Source organism: Arvicanthis niloticus, chromosome 20 (genome assembly GCF_011762505.2).
Source record: "Arvicanthis niloticus isolate mArvNil1 chromosome 20, mArvNil1.pat.X, whole genome shotgun sequence".
Lineage (NCBI taxonomy): Eukaryota > Metazoa > Chordata > Mammalia > Rodentia > Muridae > Arvicanthis > Arvicanthis niloticus.
The window spans coordinates 47,728,946-47,753,347 of NC_047677.1; the positions used below are offsets into that span (position 1 = coordinate 47,728,946).

Genomic DNA, 24,402 nt, shown 5'->3' on the forward strand with positions numbered 1-24,402 from the left:
GCCCTGGCCACCAGCATGTGCTGGAGACGCTCCACAGCTGGCCAAGGTGTGGAGATCCCAGGCATGTCAAGGTGACCTCTTATACCTCAGGCCCACAGCCTCAGGATGTCACCCGCCCCAGGGTGACAGACAGACTGTGAAAGAATGCAGGCAGCCTCGTCACCTCCACTCCGAGCTGCCTCTGCTTCCCCCGCTGGGGCTCCTCCTTGCGGCTGCCGCAGCCTATATTAGGAATAAGGCAGATGGAAGCGAAGCGGCACGACCCTCCCCCAAGCACAGGCTCCTGGCACGTGCCGCCCCCTCCCAGCACGCGGTTAGCCTGGCCCACCACCCTTCCGGAGCTCCCTTCCAGCAGCAGCCTGGATCCAAGGAACCAGCTGGGGGATCCACGGAGGAGGGGGTTCTTGAGTGTGGGGTAATAGAGAAAAGGATGGGGTGACCGAAGCCCCAAGACCTGGGGACTTTGGAGCAGGAATGGGAGGTAAGAGGTGAGGGCAAGATGCGCGGAGCAGCAGGGAGGAGCCTGGGACCTCAGCCCCGCCCCCAGCCTGGAGCCTCAGCCCCGCCCCCCAGCCTCAACAGGTAGAGTCGATTTCGAAGAGGCCCCCTCTGCCACTGAATAGACTGGAAAAAGACTGTTGTCCATAGTAGCTGTGTGAAGAAAGCTACCCTTCCAACACATGATGTGGCCCCACACCGGGGCGTGTGGCTTTGGGGAGAGGACATGGCCTGCTGCCATTCACTGTCTCTCCGTGGAGCTGAAGGCGCCTGGCCTGAGCCCTGTGGATAGCATGGATGCTGGACTGCCTCGGGCCAGAGTGGACACAGGTCTAGCTTAAATCAGCTGAGGGTACCACGCTGACCCACCCAAGCAGAGAGCCCAGAAAGCCTGGCAGTTCCAACTTTGTCTGGGTCGTGCTCCCCCACCAGCTCCTGTCTGGGGAAGGGGTTTCACTGCCTTCTCTGGTCACCTTTCTCTTCAAGGTCTTTGAGGGGGACTCTTCACGCTGTGAGTGCTCCAGCTGCCTTGCATCTCGGTTCCCGGTGGGTGGTGCTCCCTGACTTGGGTGCTCAGAAAGAGCCAGAGACTGAAGCACAATTTGCATTTTGATAAAGAAAGTTGGATTTCAGTCATTTGCATTTAAATAAGCTGCTGCTTCCTTCCCGGCTTGTCAGCACCTTTGGGAGAAGGCTCCCAGGCCTTCCCAGGGGAGCTGGGTGCAGCCTCCTCACCGAACCAGCTCCAGGGGCAGGGACAAGAAGGTGGCAGCAGAGCTGGGCAGTGGTGGGCAGTGGTGGCGCACACCTTTAATCCCAGTACTTGGGAGGCAGAGGCAGGTGGATTTCTGAGTTTGAGGCCAGCCTGGTCTACAGAAACCCTGTCTCGAAAAGAAAAAAAAAAAAAAAAAAAAAAAAAGGCAGCAGCACCTACAACTTCATCTCTAAGGAGATATCACCCAAGTGTGCACACACAAACTCATACCCACACACTCAGGCGTGTACCCACAAGCATGCCTGTACCCAGGCTCAATGCATATGAGCACTCGTACACACGTACACATTTGTGCGCTCACTAATGTGCATGGACACACAGACATACACGGACCGGTCTGTATACGTATTTATGTGGTTACACACAGAGGCACAAGTAAGCCTGGGGGGAGAGCTCCAACGGGACAAGATCCCAAGTTCTTGATACAGATGACCCATCTTAGTGGAGACAATAGCAATGGCATCCCTGAGACCGAGGCAGCTCTGGTCCTAGGATCTCCCTTTGAGACCAATGGAAGGAGTCAGGAGAGCTGATGTGCTTCCGAGGCAGTGTGGCAGCGGAGGGACAGCCAGCCGCTGTGGTCCCTTCCTGCACAGGCTTGGCTGTGCAGGCCCAGATGTGTGCCTATGGCCATTTGAGTGTCAGTTGCCAGCTTCCTGCTTCCTTGGTAACTGGGGTTAGCCAGCCTGACTCCCTGTATTCCCTAAACGCTGTGTGCTCTTAATAAAGAACGTGCCTCTAAAAGGGGGTGTTCTGGAGGACCCCAGGATCTGGAGGCATTTATGGCAATGATGGTACCAGGGAGCATCCTGGGACAGGACTCAGCATGGGGCTGACATGGCTGCTCTCTTGTTTTTCTCAGCTCTGTCTTCTGTAGCAGCAGCCCAGTCTGTTCCTTTCTAGCAACTTCCCCTGCCCCTAACACCCTTCTTCCCAGGGTGCTATGGGTCAGCCCTGGCCATGTAGAGCAGGCCAGGCTGGACTCAGTCCTGGCACTGGTCCTCAGCTCCCCTTATTATTCTACGGGTATCTGGACCTCTCACAGGTCAGAGTCACACTTGGCGTGAAGTGGAGGTTCCCTGAGTGTCCCTGCAGAACCCCCAAATCCACATCTTGTGGTTCTAGCAGAACCTCAGAACCCATGTGAGTCTGCCCCAGCAGACACTGCCAAACAAGGCCCAGGCTAGCTTGGGACCTGCAAAGGAAGTTGAGGCCTCTGCACAGTGAGAGGACCTAGTGCTAAGTCACCTAATCCCTGGGACCTGGGACTCTTTACCTGTAACATGTCTGTGACAACGTCAGCTGGGACCTGATACTTGAGAAACTGCACGTGGGTGTCATCCCCCTGAGACCCCGAGGGCCCACCCCTTGCTGGGTGGGCATCTGATCATGGACAACAAGTGTGTCTTTCCCTAGCAGTCAGAGACAGGCAGGCAGATCTCTGAGTTTGAGGACAGCTTGGTCTAAAGACTGAGTTCCAGGACAGCCAGGGCTACACAGAGAAGCTCTATCTTGAAAACTAACTGATCAACCAACCAACCGACCAACCCACAAAAAACAAAAACAATAAAACCAACCAAAACAAAACACAAACATACCATGGTGAGTCCCAGGCTAGCCAGGGCTACATCGTAAGACCCTGTCACAAAACAAATAAACACTAAGATAAGTATCTGCTAAGGAATGACATGTCTACACACACACACACACACACACACACACACACACACACACACACCACTCCTACCTATATACACAGGCACATAAAATACAAAAATTTAAAGGGGAAAAGTCCCAAGCAGCAGACAGCCATGTCCGAGCTGTCCTGGGTGCTGCTATTTTGTATGGTCTGGGCCTCCTACCCAGCCTCTCAGGTGTCTCTCCTCCACTGTGGTCCATGCAGCCTAGCCAACTGGGCTCTCTCCAACACAGAACTCCACAGGGGACTTGAACTCTCTTTCCAGGAGAAACCATATCCCAGGAAAGTTCCCTTCCAAAGCCCCACAGAGTCCTCAGGTACAGATCCCACATCTGAACTGTGCTCCTGGGCCACAGCCAACCCTTACTCAGTTTTGAGCAGTCCTTGAGCTGAGAATGGCTTCCACGTTTGTACACGGTTGACAGAGAGTTCCACTGAGCATATCTGTGACATGTGATATTGTATGGAATCTGGATCTCAGAGCCATAAATAAAGTTTTATTGGCACACACCCATGTTCATTTCATGCCAGGTATCTGTAGTTACTCTCATAGTTGCTCAGCCATGTGGGGGTTGGAGGGCCTGCAGGCTGGGGTGGGCCAAGCCTGACACTCTCTGTTCCCTCCCAGACTGAGCCCGAGGATGCCTGTCTGGAGCACGATGGCCTTTGGAGGCAAGGTTCTAGAGTCAAGGGTAGGTCCACCATCACCTTGCTGCCTATGGAAATGTCCCCAGCTCTTCCTAGCATGAGGGTCTCTTTACAGCATGCCTTCTACTAACACTACTTGAGGGTTTCATGAGATTGGTCTTGGCAACGTCTGACATGTGTGGGCCACGGTGGTGCTTTCTAGTTCCTGGAAGTTGCCCTCAACAGGCAAGGAAATGGTGTCACAGTGTTAGTCCTGAGAGGCATGGTGGATGAAGACCTCTGAGCCTTACATAGGTGGACACTCACCAGGCTGGGCTGCTGTGCCAAGGGCACAGACAAAGTGGCACACAGACGTGGCAAAGAGAGCTCACCAGGTGTCTGGTGCAGCCTCACTGACATCCATGGGACAGGTACAGCCCTCCCCCTGTGGGTCTGCACCTGGGTGACCACCCTTTGTGTCTCTCTGCTGCCCAGTACTTCTGACCACCACCCTGCAGGCTGTCCTAGGAGCCAGCCAGTGTGTCCTGTGGGAGATGACACCCCTCCCTTTACCTCCCAGCATGCCTTTATTAATTGTTTATATTGCAGTCTGTTAATTGGCAATAAGTAGCGTGCTGAAGTGTCTTTTAATCACCCTCTCTCAGCCCCTAAGGCTGTGAGGGATTGGTGGATTCAATAAACTGAGAAGGAATTAGCAACCCCCATACCCTTCGTTATCACAGTTAGAGAAACTGCCAACACCTGTCAGCAAAGGCAGGGACGGAGCCAGGCCCTCCCCAGACTCCCCCACCCCACTCCTGCAGGCCAGGAGCCTATGAGAGCAGGACTCAAGGCAGACTAACCTGGGAAACAAACAGGAAAGCTGAATGCATACCTGTGTGTGCAGGGCACGAATGCACACAGCTACACAAAAACTCTTACGGGGACACACACAGTCAGGTGCGTTTCCATGTGTACACACTCAGTGCACACAGGCACTCTGACTCCACACAGCTCCGGGGATATTATGCAACCACTCTGGAACACACACACTGGGATCTGTCTGCTACAGAGAAACTGCAGCCCTGGAAGGGACAGACTGCACAGTCACATCAGGACCACAGCAGAGACCGCCACAGGTGACTGTGGAGACAGCTAGCCCAGGAGAGTTAAGGATGCTGAGACCAGAGTTGGTTCCGGGCAGCAGGCTGCCTCTCTCCACATTCCTGTTCTGTGGATGCACCAGGCAGCTCAAGGTGGGGCTCTTGGGAAAGAGGCCAACCTACTACACTTTCTGGTCATCATTACTTACCAAGTCCCAGAGGTAAATGTCTGCCCAGGCCAGGTACTGGGGACAAAGGCACCCGAGGGCCTGCAGAGAAGCATTTGTGTTTCCTCTTCCCCTTCAGGGTGCTCCAGCTCTTTTCTGGAGAGCACATCCCTTTGCTCTGCAGTCCCCAGCGGCTCCTGACAGTTCACAGCTCCCCGAGACCCCCACAGCCACGATCATTAAAAGTCCCTGGGTGGGATGCTCTACTCCCAGCTTCTCAAAAGCTTAGTACTCTTCATTCACTCATTCGGCTTGTTTTGGGGTAGGCCCCACCTTCTGTCCTCCTGTGGGAACAGGCATTCCTTGGGGACTCCACTTTCTTCTCAGTGTATTGAACCAGTGGTGTCGGCCTTACTCTTGGCTCCGTATGGACACCTGGCTTCAGACCTCCAGTTCATCTACGTTTGTGTGAGAGAGGTGTGGCTCTCGGTAGCAGCTTTCCAGCTCATAGAAAGAATCCCTGGATCGGCCAGGGGCCATCTCTGCCAGCCTGAGAGTGAATCAAGGGAGGATTGCGGCAGACACCTGGATGCAGCCGGCCCTAAAGCTTTTCATCAACTCCGAGCCAATAAACTCAGACTCTCTCTGCCTCAGATATTTCGACTTAAAATTTGCTTAATACAAGGTTTACCATGTCACCAGCCAGTGTAAAAGAAACACTGGGATGGGGACAAGTTTAAAGCCTGTTGGGGTCCACACTAGCCCCACGTTGGGGCGGCCAAAAAATGTCGCGGCCCAAGCAAAATGTTGAGGCCCGGGCCGAACCACGTTTGAACGGCCACTGTATCCCGGCCCAAGCTGCCGCTCCGGTCCGAGAGTCGGGGTTCAGCAAGATCGAGAGTGAGGACGAACTCGAAGAATGCAGACCAGACAGAGTGTATTTCAATCCCGTTTATTCTTCAGTCTAAGTCCTAAGTCTTGAGTTCCTAATGCCTAGTCCCTAGCTCCTAGTCCCTCCAAGTTCCAAGTTACTTCTTCCAAGTTCTCTCCCAAGTGCCTGCTACCTGTCTTCTCTCTGCTGTGTCTGGTTCTCTGTTCTGTTCTGTCTCTGCCTTTTATATGACTTACTTCTAAGCCATGCCTTTTGGTCACACCTTTAATCATGCCCTTAGGTCTTGTCTCTAAATCTGATCTCTACACTTCTAAGTCATACTCTTAAATTACACACCTTTAATCTCACACACCTTTAATCTCAAGGTATCTAAACCAAGATTATCAGAGTGTGCTCAGCTGTTGTAGGCTATTGTAATTCAAGTCTCATGTCAGGGTATATGGCTCAAGATGGCTGCAAAGCTGATAGCCGCTTTCTGCTAAAAGTCGGCCCCCAACAAAAGCCCATTGGAATAACACACTGGAAGGCATGTGTTAGGACACCTGGGGTCTCTAGCTACCAGCTCCATCACCCAGCTTAGTCTAACTTCGACCTTTAGATCTGCTCTCACTCCACCCAGATCCCCTCTATACCCTGAGCTACTTACTCCATCTGACTTTCCGCTGCCATGTGGACACCCACCCTAACATAGCCAGGAGCCTCCCCGACACTCTGGCCCTGCCCTCCCCAGCTCAGGCTGCTCTAGCCCTACCCTGGGTCTTGCCCTCCTTCTGACCCCAGCGTCTCTTGAGGTTTCTAGGCTCTGCCCGTCTCTATGCTGCCTCCAAGCCTAGCTGCCAGGACTCCTCAGTCCTGCAGATCTGGTAAAGCCTGGGCCTGCCGTCTGAAACCTTAAGACAGAGTGGGCTGTGGCGAGGCCTGGGGGCCCAGTGTCCTGTGGCAGGCAGGGAAATGCAGTTCCACGTCAGAGCCCCCTGAGGATGGAACATTCCAAAGAGAACACCTCATCCTACCCACTGATTGGACCAGGGCCCGTTTACTTCTCTTTCCTGAGGGGTTGGCGACAGAAGCACATGATCTCTTCCTGACATCGAGATCAATCAGGTCTTCTGGACACAGGGCTGCCTCCAAGGAGCTGCAGGAAGGACGTGCTCAATAAAGCCTGAGTCCGCACCTATTCCTCACTTGGTGAACCCGTTCATCCCTGGAAGTCCTGCCCCTAAATGAAAAGCCATTAAGGGAAGAAATATTTTCATTAATTTTAATGAAAAAATTACTGAGAATTCAATCCCAGGCCATGACAGCCAATTTCTCAGACACAGGAAAAACATTGCCACTGAACAAGGAAAACACAGTTATGTCTGTAATCAACAGCTGCTGCCTGAAGTTAAAGGTTCTGGCCTTGGGATTGACACGGAACTAACAGTGGAAGAGCCACCAGCTCTGAGAGCATCCGTTTCTATGCAGAGCCTCTGGGAGCGCCCTGGATTTTGTTCTCAAATAGTTATTGCATAGAGCAATACTTTGGGGCAGAGTGAAGGGAGAGGCTGGGAGGGGAGGGGCTCTCATAGACCTGTGACTTGCTGCTCTTGTAGAGGACCCTGGTTCCAGTCCCAGTGTCCTTATGGTAGCTCACAGCTGTCTGTAACTCCAGTTCCAGTGGATCTGATGCCTTCTTCTGATCATCATAGGCACTACATGTACACGGTGTGCATACATACAGGTAGAGAAAACACTCGTATACAAGATTCAAATAAATCAATATGTTTTAGGAAGCACCTTCCAGTCTGCACCTAGCGACAAGTAGTTTGTCTGCTCAAGCCTGGTGTGACTGAGACAGAGCCACAGGGGTGGGGGGTGGAGAGAGCGTCTATGAAGTGGGAACTTAAGGGTTCTTTGGAAAGTCGGTTGGATGGTGTTTTGCTGGGGCAAACACGTGAAGGAACGTTTTGTTAGAGTGGACACAGGTGTGAAAGGCTAAGGCAGACTGGTGAAAGGAATGTTTGGCTGAAGCAGACACAGGAGAGAGGATGTTCTGCTAAAGCAAGGGTGTGAAAGGACACGTGATGAAGGGTTCTTTGCTAACAACACACATGTATTGGTCGGCCTTACATTTGCATAGTTGAGCTCCATTTGTTGGGACTCCATAGAGAGAAGAACACCAAACAACCTCTGTTTGTGTGCTACATCACTTCCTCAGACTTGGTTTGATTGGATGCATGTGCTGAAGCAAGGTTTCATGTTTGGAGGGTATAAATAGGGCTCCTCGGAGTGATGGGGACAGGGCTTGCCTTGCTGGCACAGCTGGCTGTGCAACCCTTGTGGGTCTCTCTCTGTCTTATGCAGCTTGGTCTGAGGCCACTTTCAAAATCCAAGCAAGTCCCCTTCCTTTTGCTGACACATGCCTGCTAATTCCTGGCCACCGGGAGAACATTCCAACAGGTAAGGCTGGACCCTGAGGATCCTTGCTGATGTTGAATCCACAGCTGCATCCCTTTCTCTCCCCTGGGCCCATTCGCCCTGGAGGTCACTTGTGACTTCTTGCACTTTGCTAGACTCTGTTATGGTAAAACTTATCAGCTTGCCTGAAACTAGCCTCAAAGATACCCCCAGAGGTGAATTTCCATGGCAATTCTGATTCCAACAAGTTTCAACAGAGGAGAGAAGACCTACCCTGAATATGGATGGCACCAGCCTGTGGGGTCCTAGACTGAAGAAAAAGGAGAAAGAGAGCCAAATACCAGCATTAGTCCTTCTCTGCTGACAGGGAGTGTCATGTGACCCGCTGACTGTGAGTGTCATGTGACCTGCTGACTGTGAGTGTCATGTGACCCGCTGACTGTGGGTGTCATGTGACCAGCTGCCTCACACTCCTGCCTTCATGACTTCCCCACCAAGATGGACAGTATCCCACAAATATGTGAGCCAGAATAAACCCTTTCTCCTTTAAGTTGCATCCATCAGGCAATGAGACAAGTAACTCAGATAGACACTTAGTGTGGTGCTGTTAATACCGTGTTTTCCCATGGCTTGGCTTGTGATCTTTTGGCTTCCTGATGCTGTGAAAGCCACATGGGTTTGATAGAGACAGTCTTGAGTTTTGGATGGAGACATTCTCCAGATGAGCAGAGGGAGCACGTAGCACAGAGCCAGTCCTGTGACCCAGAGGAAAACAAGATGCTCAGGTGGGGTGTAGGGGGTCGACGTAGGTTCTAACCTGTGCTGGGCTCCTAAGGAGAACACCGTGGTTAGTTGAGGAGCCTTTGAAGCGAGCAGAAACCTTTGCTGAATTAAAGCCAAGGGTCCAGGAGTTAGCTCAGACTGCAGGAGGAGCCTACAAGCTAAGAGCCTCCCCTACTTCCAGCCTGATCACTCAGGGTACACTTTGTCACACTCTTCATTCTCTGAACCAGCACACAGACTCGGACTGCAATGGCCGAAGCTGGCAGGACCATGAAGTCATGAAGGCAATTGAGGGGTCAGACGCTGCTGTAGGGGCAGCCCTGGAGTGGCGGTGCCACCGTTCCACACTGGCCAACCCATGGGTCAGAACTGTCATAAAGACATCTCTGTAGTTTGGGGGTGACACTCAGTTTCCTGGTCCCTAGGGATAGGAGGTCACTGCTAGTTTATAGTACTTGTAGTTTTAAGAGTCACTCCTGGCTTCTTGACACTCCCTAATAGGCCACAGTCCTGTGGCTGGGAAGCCTGGGGGTTTTCTTTCCCCAGCAATGGTCTCTGTTTCCTCTGACTGCAAGAGTAACTTCTGGAAGGAATTGAGATCTGTGATCTAATACAGAGGTTATATGGGGGTTTCTGAGCACTTGGGTGCCAGGTTGCCCTCCAGTCTTAGTCCTGTCCACTGGAGGGACAGAGATATCACAGATGACTGTCCAGTTGCCCACTTCCCATGTGTATAGTGACCCAGGTGAAGGCCACAGATACAGAAGCTGAAGGAGCAGACATCATGTCCTGGGTGTCACTGTATAGGTTCAGCTCAAAGGCTGTCCCTGTCCCACCTTTGAGAAGCCCTGGGTCTGCCACTGCCTGGGCTGAAGTCCCCAGGTGACAGGCGTGCAGGCTTGTCAGTGAGCACTAAGTCAGAGTTGCTGAGTTATTGCCTCAGGGTCACCCCTCACAGGTCACTGTAGCCTTCTGTGTCTGGTGACAACCAAGCCCTCCATGTGGTGCAGACTCCCCCAGGCCTGGTGGCTCAGGCCTTTCCTGAGGCTGGCTGACACTTCTGCAAAGCCACCCGAGGTCTGAAACTGTCCTGGCCTGGGCTTCCATTCACACTCCCCTCTCCTCCTGTTTCTCTGCCCTTCACAGTGTCCAGGCCTGGTGCTGAGAGATGGGCTCACACCCAGCCTCTACCACATCCATGTTTTCCCTGACAGACGTTTGCTTTCCAGGGACTATGCCAACACATCTCACGTCTTCAGTTGGGACCACCTCACCCCACACGTGCACTGCGGCTCTCTCTCTCATAGCTAGCCTTTAAGAGGAAAGGTAGCACCCATGTGGGTGTCACTGCTGGTGTCCTCTAAGGGAGAAGAGTGGGGGACGTCCTCTCGGTGGACACGGCCTGGCAGACCCTGCAGCAGCCCTGGCTCTGGCTATTTGAGCTTTATTTATGTCACAGTGCCAAGGATGTTCCAGTTCCTTTTTGCCAATTAGCACAGATCATCATTTAGTTCTGGTCCTCATTAGTGAGTTCTGCAGAGTGTCGGAGCTTCTGCCAAACTGCTTGAGAGAACACTCAACATGGAATCTCCTGCTACTACACTGTTACTGATAAACAGCCAAGCCCACTGTCATGTTTCCACCTGGACTGAGATAGCATCCCATGCTCCTCCATACATTGGCAGGTCTTAGTTTAAAAAAAAAAAAAAAAAAAAAAAAAAAATATATATATATATATATATATATATATATATATAATTTTAATTACCATATATTATGTATTTTACTAAAGATATTATTTTATTATAACCATATATATTATATGTTATTACCATATATATCACACATTTTTTTTTTTTTTTTTGAGAAAATGTCTCACTGTGTTGTAGCCCTTGGCTGTCCTGGACCTGCCTATGTCAACCAGGTTGGCTTTGAATTCACAGAGGTTTTCCTGCCTCTACTTCTGTGGGATGAGATCGAAGGGTGTATGCCATCATGTACAACTTGCTATTCTGGGTATAATTCTTATTCCCCACCCCCACCCTGCTTTATGACAGCATTTTTGCATGTGCACTGTACTAAACTGAGTCCAGATCCTGAATATTCTAGAAGAAACCATGAGAGTTGGTCAGGAGGAAACCAAGGTGGGGCCGGAGGAGCCGGAGGGCTCAGGTTCCTTGGCAGGGGTTGGGGGGTGGGGGGGTGGGAGACTGGATCTTTCGCTGTTACAATAGGCTATTAGCATTTCCTGGCCTGTTCATTCCCTTTCACAAAGGGGACCTGGTGAAGCTGCAAATCCAGGGGACGCTGTAATTCAGTAACTTCAAAACCTATCTCTAAGTTCAGTCTCGAGCAGTTTCAATCCCGTGGCTGTATGCAATAAAAGATTTGCTCAGCATGCCCATGTAATGGCCCAAAATTTCATTCTGTGCCTCAAGGTGAACATTTTGATTTGAGCTCATCATTTTCCTGCTTTAAATTATACAGTGTCCAATGGAAACAGATTTCTCATCTTTTATAAACTGCCCCATGGCGATTGCTACTCACTTCTGACTGACACCTAGTCCCAAGTGACTGGAGGATATAACATGATTATCTCACGACGACATGTCGTTGGCAACCGCTTCCCTGCCCAGTAATATAAATCTGAGCCCGTCATTTCTGTCACAAGCGGCTCCTGTATCCCTTGGGGTTCTTCATGAACCCTGCTCCTGGTACCAGTTTCCACATCAGGATTATTTGATTACAAGCACCAAAAAAATGGCTGAGAAGGTCAGCCATGAACAAGGGCAGAGAGTCAGCCATGAAGGGGAGCAGGCTGAGAGCCTGGGGAAGCAGGGCGTGGCGCAGAGGAAAGGCTAGGAGAGAAGGACATATACTGTAGGAGATTGGCATTTCCTGGCCTGTGGCAGAGCCACGTGGGGTGGCAATGTGCAATGTGGACTGTCTTTTCTAGGACAGGGCCACGAGACACCTCAGGTCCACCACCAGCAGACTCTGTGTTCCCACTAGAGATCCAGACTCTTGAGAGTAACACTGAGCCACACTGGGCCTGACTTCACAAAAAGGAAAAGCCAGTGTCCCCTTGGCTGGCCACACCTCAGAGCCAGGGGAACTGTGGGCTGCAAGGGAACAGTGGTAGACAGACAAAACTGAAGTGTAAGTTCAAGTTCCGGGGACCATTTGTCCCCTCTCAGTCAGGATCCCCCACCCTCATCCGGGCTCTTCTCCTGGAAGGCTCTGGCTTCCTGCCGGCCTTGACATGGCTGTCCCCTCCTTGGAGTAGGTTCTGACAGTCTCTAGTAGTGTTCTAACAGGGCCACAGCACTGGCCTCAAGTCATTCTAATTGTTTCCTGTCTCTCTCTGTCACTGAGTTGTGACGGTGACAGTGGAGAGTCTGTTTCCTTGTTCACAGCTATAACCCCGAATGACATAGTTGGTGGAACACACTTGACCCTGATAGCTATTGGTTGCATGAACAAAGGATGGAGACCTGTCCCCGTCCCTAACCTGATGTAGTATTGGGAGTGGCCCGCCCCTGCAGGCTTCAGTCTTCCTTATTCAGCACAGGGTAGCTGTATTGGAAGATGGTTGGGGGTAGGGTGGGGGTGGTGAGGAATAGCTTAACCAAAGGCATGTTACTGCTATCTGCAGAACCCAAGGGCTGAGAGGAGCCAACTAGTAGACAACACTGGAATCTCCATGGATGCTGGGCTCACCTTCCCTGGAGCCAACTGGTCCCCAGTACCTTCATCTTCCTACTGTCTAGGTCTCTGCGTCTCTGCAGACTGAATGTCTCAGTACTGGCACCTGGACCAGTCTCTGAGCTGGGTCCCTTAGGTGGCAGGCTCAGTTGGAGTCTCTTGAGAGGCTGTTTCAGGCTCATGCCTGTGCAAGGACAGGCAAGGGTGCAGGAATATACAAGGCAGGTGTTGTGTGTGATATCATCCCCAAATTTGGCCCCAGTCTCACCTCAGTACCTTGGATAGTGAGAGGGACCAGGCCTTCATGAGCCCCTTCATGAGTTTTTGGCTGTGGGCATCCCTAGAAAGAGGTCTTGGGTGAAGAGGGTGACCTTAGCTGAGGTAGCTCTCCAAAGTCAGAGGATTTTTAGCAGCTGGGTTATGCCCCTCATTCCTCCTGTGGATTCAGGCAGCATGTTTCCATGTCCTGTGCATCTTATCCTAGCAGGATCTGATCGCCTTTCAGCAAAGGATGGAGGGATGGAAGAGCCTAAGTGCCGGCCCTAGTGCTGAGGAGACTAATTCTCTGCTTCTGGGAGTGGAAAATGGCGCCACCTTCAGGAGACTCTCCGATGCAGGCAGTCACATTCAGCCAAAGGCACTGGAGGTGCACCCACAGTAAGCCTTGCACACACTGTGTTTGGAGCAGCACTACTGGGTTCCTGAACTTGGAAGCAAGATTGTCCTGTGAGGAGATGGATAAAATAGCTGTGGTATGTCCAGTCAGGGGAATATTACTCTGTGCTGAAAAAGAGCTGCCAAGGGGTTCCAGTTTGCGTATAAGATGTTCTCCATGGACTAGTCTGTCTGAACCTGGCCCCTAGCTAGTGGTGCTGTTAGGTTGTGGAACCTGAAGGAAGTAGGTCCCAGGGAAGTCAGGAAGGCTGTGAAGCTCATAGCCCAGCCCCACTGGTCCTCATGAACCAAGATGTGGCAAAGCTCCCACTACCATGGCCTCCCTGCCACGATGAAATGTGTTCCTTGAGACTCTGTAAGGCAGATGCTGTCTCCTCTGACTTGAGACTCTGTAAGACAGATGCTGTCTCCTCTGACTTGAGACTCTGTAAGGCAGATGCTGTCTCCTCTGATTTGCTTCTTTTGGGTCTTTTGTCATAGCAGCAAGAAAGGTATCTGATACGCAAAGTGTGACAGGACTTGGGTCTGAGAGGGCTCAGAGCTGTGGAGAGTCCAAAGCATGGGGATAGTAAGAAGATTGGCAGTTGGCAGATGCTGGGGCTGAACGGGGTGAGCAAGCAGCAAGCTGGGGCTCTCAGGTCAGCAAACGCTTCAAATGCCTCAGTGACACAGCCATCCCACATCGTTAGAAGGGAACCCCCCACACTGAGACCAAGAGCAAGCAAGGGCTTTGGGTGGTGACGACACATATGTGTACTGTCCCACCATCGGGCCATGGCTTTGATAGTGTGGGTGGGTGGGGGGTGCGGTGGATGGGCAGGAAGTATGTAGAAACCAGACCCTACTTTCAATTTTGATGTCTTACTATCTGTTATTGTGAAGAGAGATCATGGCTACGGCAGTGTTTTAAAGAAAGCATTTAATCAGGGGTTTCCTTACAGTTTCAGGCAGGAAGCATGGCAGCAGGCAGACAGGCATGGCATTGAAGGAGTGTCTGAGAGCTTACATCCTGATCTGCAAGTTGGAAGCAGGGAAAGACTGGGTATTGTGTGAGCTTTTGAACCCTCAAGGCTGTTCCTAATGATGCCTCTCCCCAAAAGACCACACCCCCTAATCCTTTTCAAACGGTTCCACTAACTGGGGACCAAGCATTCAAACCTGAGCTTATGGGGCTCGTTCTCATTCAAAGCACTGCATTACGTAAACCTAAGACTATTCCTTTTTGCTGTGTATGTCTGTGAACACGTGGAGGCCAAGAACTTGTGTGTCTTCCTCAGGTGCTCCCTTGTGGGGTGCTCTTGTATATGTGCATGTGCGCATGTGTACGTGTTTGTGCCTGTAGAGGCCAGAGTGCACGTCTTCCTCAATTGCTTCTCAGCACTGAACCCGAAACTCATCAGTTTCAGCTAGATTGCCTAGCCAGCAAGCTCTAGGGACCCACCTGCCCCCAAACCCCTCGCACATCAGCTGCGCCCCCTCTGGCCCAGCCCTGGAACTACAAGCACATACCACCATGCTCAGCCCTTTTTAAAAAATGTTTTTATGACTTTTAAACCGTGAGTATGGGTGCTTGAGTCTCTGCCCCGTGTGCACGTGTACTGGAGGATGCTAAAGGAGGTGTTGTAGCTCCTGGGGCTGGATACAGATGTGGCCAGCTGTTGTATTAGAGTCAAACTCTGGTCCTCTCGAGGGCAGGAAGCGCTCTCCCACCACTGAACCCTCTCGCACACACGCTTGGCTTTTTAATGTGCTAGAGACCCAGACTCAGGTCCTCGCCTTGGTGAGGCAAGTGCTTTGTTAAGTTATCTCACTCCTAAAACTACTAAAAGTATTAACTCTTTTTGTTTTGAACTGGGATCTGGCTGTGTAGTCCAGGCTCACTTTGGACTCTTGGCTACTCTTAGTGCTGGGTGTAGTACCCACTGTCAATTTAAGTCTTTTTTTAAGAAGGTGGGGGGGGGCAGGGTGAATGCTACTTATAAACCTTCACCAAGTGATAGGAGCTGTCTTAGGGTTTTACTGCTGTGAACAGACGCCATGACTAAGGCAACTCTTATAAGGACAACATTTCATTGGGACTGGCTTACACATCCAGAGGTTCAGTCTGTTACCATCAAGGTGGGAACATGGCAACATCCAGGCAGGCATGGAGCAGGCAGAGCTGAGAGTTCTACATCTTCATTTGAAGGCCACTAGGGAAATACTGGCTCCCACCTGTTTAGGAGGAGGGTCTCATTGCCCACCCCCACAGTGACACACTTCCTCCAACAAGGCCACACCCCCTAATAGTGCCACTCCCTTGGCCAAGCGTATTCAAACCACCACAGTAGCAGACTGCCAAGGGGCTCCGGAGTCAAACAATTGTGTTTGAATCTTTTCAGCTGGGAAAGCCTCCGAGAATGATGGGAAACACTAGCAGAGGCCTTGACAAGGGCAGGTTCTCCTTGGCTAGTCCAATCGGAAGTCTAGGAACGCTATACCACTATACAAAATGGATAGTAGCTTGAAGATGCCACCAGGGACAGTGTGATCCTTCTGTTTCTGCTCCTTTGTGTTTGATGTCACGGTCCCACGGTGACTCTGCCAGGTTTGTTTCCCTGTATAAGGGAAGCTGAGAAGGAAAAGGTGGGTTTGCACTTCCATTTTGGAGCGACAGATCTCAGGCTTTTCCTTACCCATCAGCTGTTAGCAGCCGTGCGGGGACAGATCCGGGGATGACGATGGACTGGGTGGCTCCTCTGTCATGAATACCACTGTCATTTACCTCTTGTCACCTGGGGCAGGTCCCCTGACCCCCTCAGCCTTGGTGCCTGGAAGATGCTCATGGTATCTAAGCTAGAGAGTCCAGGCCTGAGACAGAGGTCATCCTCGCTGATGCTCACTGCTGCTCGGTGTCACTGTGTCTGTGTCACAGGCAGTGGCAGGGTCAGGTCCCTAGCTTTATCCTGAAGAATTTAGGTCGGATTGACCTTTCTCCCTAGGGGTCAGGGTGCATGGGGGTGTGGCAGGAGAGAGGGGCTCATTGCGGGGGGGGGGGGGGGGGGGGAAGTGGCCTGGGACAAATGCCTCGTTTCACTGTGGGGGAATCAGAAACAGTTGATTGTGAGCAATGTTAATGAATTCCGTTTGGTAAACAAAACCAAACGAAAAGGGGGCCTATGTGTTGCTCAGAGCCACAGCATCAGTGGTCAATCTCAGTTTCATAATCCCATTCCCACGGTGGCCTAAATAATCCAGCAGAGTAAAGGTGACTAAATTATGTGCCCTTCCCCAGATAGCTCGAGTCCATGGCCATGCCACTGATCCACTCCGCTTCCCGAGCTGGCATTGTCCTGGGAGTGGGATCAGGTTGGGGCCCAGATCGTCTCAGAGCAAACAGTCCCCCCACCCCCGTGCTCTTGGCCCACTTGTGACTGACACGCTCTCTCAAACACATCAGGGCTTGCAGCAAGGAGAGACTCTTTCCCCACCTACACAGCCCTACACCCCACGCATCTGCAACCTTGTGTGTGGGCTCACCCCCAGCTCATACTACAGTGGCTTGGGAAATTGCCTGCAGCTCCTCGGTATGCCCAGACTCAGTTTCCCCATGAATGGCCCAGGCATCAGTGTGGGTCTTGAAAGCCCACTGGCAAGGAGAGAGCTCTCAGCGCTGCTGCCTCCATGTTGCTTCCTTCCTTCATGGCTCCTGCTCCTCAGGGTGATTGGTTGCTCCGGGGGAAGAGGGCTTGGCTGTGGTCTGGTCTCTCAGGTATCTGCTGAGCTGCTAGGCACCCAGCCTCTGCTCCCTGTGTCTGTGTCTAAGCCACTCATTCCACCTCTCTGCCTGGGTTTCTTCCACTCTAAACCTGGCCAAGGCGGTTGACTCACAGCTCGAGTGACTGGCACGTGTGAAATTATGCCTGGCCCATGGAGAGCACCTTCCCAGGGGAACAGGGACAGGAGAGGTGAGGCTCCTAGGAGGGGACAGGGAGACAGGACTGGGGTAGGGAGCTGTGTATGGAAGTGTCTGGGGACCTACACAGCCGCTGATGTCCAGTAAGGGTCCCCTCTCCGCAGGTTAGCGCTCGCTAGGGGACTGTGTGTTGTCAGGGCAGTGAAGCATCAGGCCTGACAATTCCCAGAGTGGGCAGACTCCTGTCAGGACAGGCTGCAGCCCCAGGAGAGACTTCCTAAAGCGGCAGAAAAAAACAGAGGGAGCAAGTTAGAGGCTGAGTGAGGGAGGCTGAGAGAACTGGGGCCTGGCTTCCCCCTCCTCTGTCACACCTGCACACACACACACACACACACACACACACACACCCCGTGCTGGTTCCTCTCCATCGCTACTGCTGACATCACAGCAACCTGTGGGGGGGCACTCCAGCTGGCACTGCCTTATTAATAAAGGAACATTGCTGCTCAGCTGGTACCCAGCACTCCTGACTGGACCATTAATATTGCAGGGAAGATTAAGTCCCAACTCTGACAGATCTAATAGAACCAAGATGGCGGAATGGGGCAGGCTGCTGAGGGGACTCCTGGATGTGAGAAGCCTCCCAGACCCCACCAGAGAGAATGAGGGGGTGACTGGAAGAGGAGGGGAAGGAGGGGGGTTAAGCAGGGTGGTAGGAAGTTGGCTGTCGTGCAGAGGCCTCCTGGCACAGGCAGAGGGAGGCAAGATTGGGAGCCCGTCCCAGGAGCCTCCAGTGGCCATGGATGCTAGCGGGAGCCTCACACCTGGGCCAGTCTCCATAGTCTTCCTGAGTGGCCAGGTCAGTGAAGGTGGCAGGGAGGGGCCTGAGGAGGAAAAGCTCTGGCAGTAGAGAGGCTGGGGAGACAAACTTTAAAGCCACAGTGGGCTGAGGTCCAGCTGAGACTCTGTTCCTCAGGCTTCACAGGCTGTCCCTCATGTGTCCACACGACATATGTACACTTCACACGTCACACACCAGCACGCTCCAGTGTCCACCTACAAGGGTGCCCAGAACTTGCCCTTTTTTGGAGTGTGTTTGATGGGTCACTTCAGCTCTGTGGCTGGGTTGCTGGCCTGTGCTTGGTGCTTCTGTGTATGAATGAGGTGATGAAGGGGCTGGGTAGTCTTTGAGAGTAGTTCCAGACCCAGGTAGGACTGGGGGACTGGTGCTTCCTGTGGGGTACTGGGGCCTCCTGCCTTGCACTGCCTGGTGAGGCAGAGGGCCAGAAGAGGAGTTCTGTCACCAGAGGTGATTGCTACATAAAAGCCATCCAAAAATACTCCTGGAGACTTGGGAGTTTGGGGTTGCTGAGGTGGAGGTGCTGGTGTCGGGGACACCTGAGGGGACACAGGAGCCTATGCTCCTCCCCACACCTAGCACCGTGTGGCTGTGCCTGGGTTACAGCCAGCACGGACAGAATTCCTCCTAGACAATCTATGCCAGGGCCAGAGACCATGGAGACATTTCTGGTCTGAGCCTTGGCTGGCTCTAGAATCCTGTAGAAGCTTTTGCTGCCTGTGGGTAGAGTCATGAGGCAGCCCCGACCCCCGTCTAGTGAGCAGCCCGGTGTGGTGAGCAGAGCACCTGGCAGGCCCATGCCAAAGTGTCCTTGAGAAATGACACCATGAAGCAGATCTGTAAAAGGGGGTTTATGTGGGGAAGGCTGAGAACCTGGAGAAGGGGTGGAGGCAGAGGGACAAGAGCACAGCCACAAGGGCAGAGAAAAGGATGGGACACAGAGACAAACAGAAAGGGGGAGAGAGAAACCAGCCAGGAACACGTGGAAACAGAAAACTGGGATGGGGAGCAGTCATTTTTTTTTAATGCCCATGAAACAGATTTTTATCAAATTTATTTATTTGTTTTACAACTCAGTATCAGCCTGCCCTCTCCTCTCAGTACTCCTCACATAAGTCCTCCCCTCATCTCCCTCAGAAGGGGAAGCCCCCTCTGGGGGTCAGCCCCCCAGCCCCCCAGCCCCCCTCAGCCCGTATGTCAAGTTGCTGTGGGACTAGACATATCCTCGCTGAGGCCAGTTACGGCTGTCCATTTAGGGGTATGGGGCCCGCAGACTGGCTTGGCTGGTAGGCGTTAGGCTCAGGGATAGCCTCTGCTCCAGTTGGTTGAGGGACCCGCATGGAGACCTGTGGGAGAAAACTCGAGGGGTAGTCCAGCGGCAGGGTCCCAGGTGGGGGAAGAGCGGGGGCTAGGGAGCTGCTGCCATCTTGTCCTTTAGCTGGAGAACACGTGGGGAGAGAAAGAGACCTAGTCTTTTGAAGTAGGCAGGAGTTAGACTGTAGCTAAGAATCAGAGAGAGAGAAAGAGGGGGTAGGGTGGACAGAGAGAGATGTTACTCACGGTTTTTGCAGGCGCCAGCAGGGGGTGCTTGTGGAGCCGGCTCTGCGCCCGTTGTTCACCACCTGTGGGAAACAATGTAGGCCCGTGCGTGGGTGCAGAGTGTGGATCTCTGTTGTGTCGCTGGTCTGCAGCAGTCCTTTGCCCCGGGGCGGATGTCTCAGGGAGGTGGTGTCTACCGCAGGGGAACAGATGCGAAGTGGGCACAGAAAGTTTGGCTGTGCTTGTCTCACACCGCACCAAGTGGACTCAGCAGGGCTCACACTTGGGTGGGGAATGAACTCAGCCTGATTTTAGCAGGGGCGGGCGCAGGGCTCTCGGGTGAGGATCTCCATTCTGGGCCCCAGACGCCACTACGGGTGGGCACGCAGCAGAACGAAGACTGTGGGGGCGCAAGGCGACAGGTCCGTGCGCAGAGATTGGCCACCATCTGGGGGGGGGGGTGTCTTGGGACAGGTCTTGGGCAGGATGGAGGCCGGGATCATGCAGTGCACACTGAGAGGGGAGAGCTCTGGTGCCATGCCTTGTGGGAAGTGTACTTGCTTAGCAGACTCAGCCAGGATGGTTCTTGTAGACACATAGGTGTTTGTGCCCCACGTTGGGCACCAGGCAGTGGAGGCAAAGTCACATGGTGGTTTGGCAGCAGGGTCCCGGGCAGACTTTCCACACCACTGGCAGGGTCAGCGGCTGCTTCGAGAAGGTTCGGGGTTCCAAAGGCTGGGAACCTGGCTGCAGGCCCAGGAGACACGTGGAGTCTAGGAGTTTTCCAAAGCAGGTTGAATGGAGATTAGACCTCGTGTCAGGGGCCTGGTTCTGGGGGCGTGGCTGAACACCCACAACCCGAGAACCAGGATACCCTTCCACGCCCGACAGAGACCTAGTAAGCAGTCCTTTTATAAGCTGCCCGCACCCGGCAGAGGCAAGTGATGACACTAGCCATTGCTAGGTCACTGGGAGGAGCCTAGTGTGATCACCCTAAGATAACACCTGGGCCTTCTCACCCAGCTTTGTTTGGCCTTCCTGTCTGTTGGTACAGGTCTCAGAACCTCTTGCCATAGGGAATTAATTGACACCCATTTCATAGTCACAGAAGTTAAGGCATTTGCCCAGCATTCCTGAGGCTAAGAGTTCATATGTCCCATGGAGTCCTCATCCCTCACATTCAGTCCACACAGCACAATGCAGATCCTGTCATCCATGGCATCATCGCCAGGCCCACACTTCAGGTCCTCTCAGACGCCTCATCGCAGATCTTACCAGTCGTCTCCTGAGACCCCTGGCTCAGGACTTTGTGGGACCTCAGGTGTGAGTTCACTCCTGCTATCGTGGTGGTGGCAGCTGTGGGCATCTGCTGCTGCTGCTGCTGCTGCTGCTTCCGCTTCCAGTGCATCCCAGACTTCCTGTTCACTGCCTGACCGACCACTTCCCATCTGTGAGGTCTCGGCTTGAATGCCACTTTGCCTGAGAATGTAAAATGAGAGAGGGCTTTAGAAAACTGTGTGGCTGGGTTTTCGTTATTTGTTTTGGCATTTTTGTTTTGATTTTGCTTTGGGTGTTTGTTTGTTTGTTTGTTTATGTAGTAGCCCAGCTTGACACTTAAACGCCCAAGTCTTCTGCCTTCCTTCCCAGAGTGCTGGAAGTACACAGGTGTGTGTCTCGCTGCCTGGTTGTGCGGTCATTTTAAAAATCGTTAACTACAGTATATGATGAGTATTTCATTCCTGGGCATCTATCCCACAGAGGCTGAGGATGCAAGTCCCCGCCCTGCATGCTCACTGGACACACAAGCCATGCTCTCTCTGTCCATCCATCCGACACTGGGGTACTTACCTCTGTACTGTTCCAGCCGGAGTCGAAAGGAAGCTGTGTAGACGTATAAGTTTTCTGTTCTTGTGGGTGTCCACCGAGAGGTGAGATTGCTCAGCCTGTGGCCATTCTGGAGCGTCCAGACCTCTCCCTGAAAGGTCTTGTCAAATTCCACCCACAGAGCAAGATTTAGGTCCTTCTACTTTGCCAGTCCTTCTAGAAGGTTTGGGAGTGTCCATCCCAGGGTAAAGCGGTATCTTATTGAGGCTTTGATTTCATTCCCCTGGGGGGTAATGATGCTTCATTGCCGATCAGATTCTTACTCCCATCAGGATGCTCAAGAAATTTCTGCTCACATCATTTGTCTCTTGTCTATTTTCCAAGTCCTCAGAGTCCTTGATCTCAGACAGAGTCCGCTGCTGAGATGTGCAATTTGCAAAAAGCATCACCTTTTCTGCACGTGGTCTTTGTGTTCTTGAATCTTTGAAGCACGAGTTTTTTAATTCCCACACCGTTGGCTCTGTGTCTTTTTTGGGTGCTGGTGCCGTCGTGGGCCCTCACAGCTGAGATGCCATCGCCAGATCTGAGGCCGTCAGCCAGCTTCCTGCCATAACGACAAATACCTGGCACTGCCGACTTATAAAAAGTTTTAAAAGTCGGGTGTGATGGTGTAATTCTGTAATCGCAGCACTCAGGAAGTAGAGGCAGGAGAGTAAGAAGTTCAAGGCTTGTTTTACTGAATAAGAACGGATCAATTTTTATTTTTACACCTATAGAGGTTTGAACCTCCAGCTGGATGCGTGTGTTGTTTTTAGACCTCTGTTGGGATGGCCGACTCAGCATGGGTAGGAGCATGCTTCCGTGAGAAACCAGTCCCTCATGACCCAGAAGTGAAAGAGAGACTTGAGTCTCAGGCTGCCCTGGAGGGAACACCCACAATGACTCAAAGGACTCCCTCCAGGCTCATCGCTCTCAGCACCACCAGGACAAGAGGCAAGCTGGGACCAAGCATTTAACACATTGACCTGTGAGGGGCCTTCCAGGAGCAACAACAGCAGACAGCACAGAGGTTCCCCTGGGTTTCTGCCTTTGGCTCTTGAGTCTGTCTTTATTTAATCTTCTCCCTCCTTAATCAGTGCGAGGGTTGAACTTGGGGCTTTATCGGGTTTGGCGAGTGCTCTACCGCCGAGCTGTGTCCCTGCCTGACGCAAGAGTATGGTGTTGTAGAGTGAAAAGTTATAAAGGCCATCTTATGAAATATGTGTGAATTTTTCGCCTTAGACCTTGGGCAGAAAAGCACCTGCCAGCAGGTTTGGGTCCATCTAATTAGTTACAGAAGAGGGGGAGTTACAGGACAAAGGCCTGTTAAGAACATCCCAGAAACTGACTGGCCAAGGGAGGAACTACACCCTGCCCCCATGGTAGGGCCTACTAGTGTTCAAAAAAGGTAAAACAACCAATCCTGTGCACCCGCGAGAAAGTTCGCTTTTTCCACACCCCGCCCATATATAAGCGCTAGACCACTGAGCCACGAGGTCAGTCCCTCTATCCCCTATGTGAGATATGGGGATATGGGCTGGCCCAGAGCTCTGATTTAATAAACCACCTCATGTGCTTTACAGCAAGACGTGTGTTCTTTGGGTGCGTGCTATCCTGTGACTTAAGTGGACCCCTTTCTAGGGAGTCCCGGACCTTTCATCTTGGTTCCCTGACCGGGAAACTTTCGTCCAGGCTTACGCAGCTACCCCAGGACTTCCGAAGACCCCTTGGAGGTGGGTTTAAGTCTGTGTACTGTCTGTGTGTCTGTGTGAGTGAGAGATATTTGGGTGCACCCGCCGCCGCTTCTGTTTTCTGGTTTGATTCTAGTTTCTGTCAGCTGCCGTTGTGTGACCGTGAGGTCCAATGGCCTGAAGCTGCAAATATCTGGGAGATGTCCCAGTAGGAAGGAGCTGGAGTGCTCCCTGCACAGGAAATGGTTGTGGACGCTTTTCCCCGTTGTGACTCGAGTTTAGCTGGTTGTTTAAGTCTAGACACGGATGACTATGTTTTAATGTTAATGTCCTTTGTCTATATGTTGTCTATATGTTGTTTTGAGTTTCCTTTTTTAATGAGATGTGGCAGCCTCTCCCCGTGGCTACACACTGGGGAGAAAGAGCCGAACTTAACACAATCACCGCGTCATGTTTTAGTCAAGATATCTTGACTAAACAACAGAGGTGCTGGTTAGTCAACAAAAAGATAGACTGGGTAATAAGACTATCTTATACTTCACTGGTACAAATTGACATAATTATGCTCTAATTATATTTTGAAAAAAAAAGTTTCATTTTAAAAGCCTTGCTTTCACAAGACCCTTGCAGGTTCTGGTCTTCAGAAGTAAAGAGCAGGCGGGGACACCGGAGAAAAAAATGTTCCCTCAGACATGGAGACATTGGGGTCACACTGACTGGCTGGTCAGCTTTTGCATTTCCAGGAAGTGACACAGGTTCCGCTGTCCTAGTGTACATTGCTGCCCATCCTTCTGCAGGACCCGGGGAGACAGGCTGCCAGAGTGTGGTGACAAGAGCCTGGGCTGTCTACTCGCTGTGTAAGGCCTGGGCTGTTTTTCTCCCTGGCTAAGCCTCAGTTTCTATAGTGACAGTTTTGGCATTTTGTATTGTAAGAATGTTTTTGTTCAGTTCCAGGTATTGGGGCTACTTTCAGACTGTCCACAGCAGCTGACTTGGGTTTGCCTCGTGCTCTAGCAGGGGTGTGATTTTGTCAGCTGCAGATAAGTTTCTGCAATTGTGTGACATTTGGAATTCTGGGGAGGTTTTTTGTTTTTTTTTGTTTTTTTTTTTTTTTTTGTTGTTGTTGTTGTTTTTTTTTTTTAGAGGGTGTATAAATGTTCTGGCCCCAAGAGGCAGGATGAGTTGTTGGTTTTTTGGTTGGTTGTTGTTGGTTGTTGGTGGCTGCAGTTTG

At 52.0% G+C, this 24,402-nt stretch overlaps 1 long non-coding RNA gene across 1 annotated transcript; it reads right to left on the minus strand.

The window, feature by feature from the left end:
* Window positions 1-19,269: 19,269 nt before the first annotated feature.
* LOC143435259 (uncharacterized) lies at window positions 19,270-23,678 on the minus strand. Its single transcript, XR_013105396.1, has 4 exons — window positions 21,466-23,678; window positions 20,893-21,096; window positions 19,639-20,390; window positions 19,270-19,424 (listed from the first exon to the last, which is right to left on the minus strand). It is a non-coding gene; the product is annotated as an uncharacterized LOC143435259 (long non-coding RNA).
* Between the last annotated feature and the right edge of the window lie 724 nt (window positions 23,679-24,402).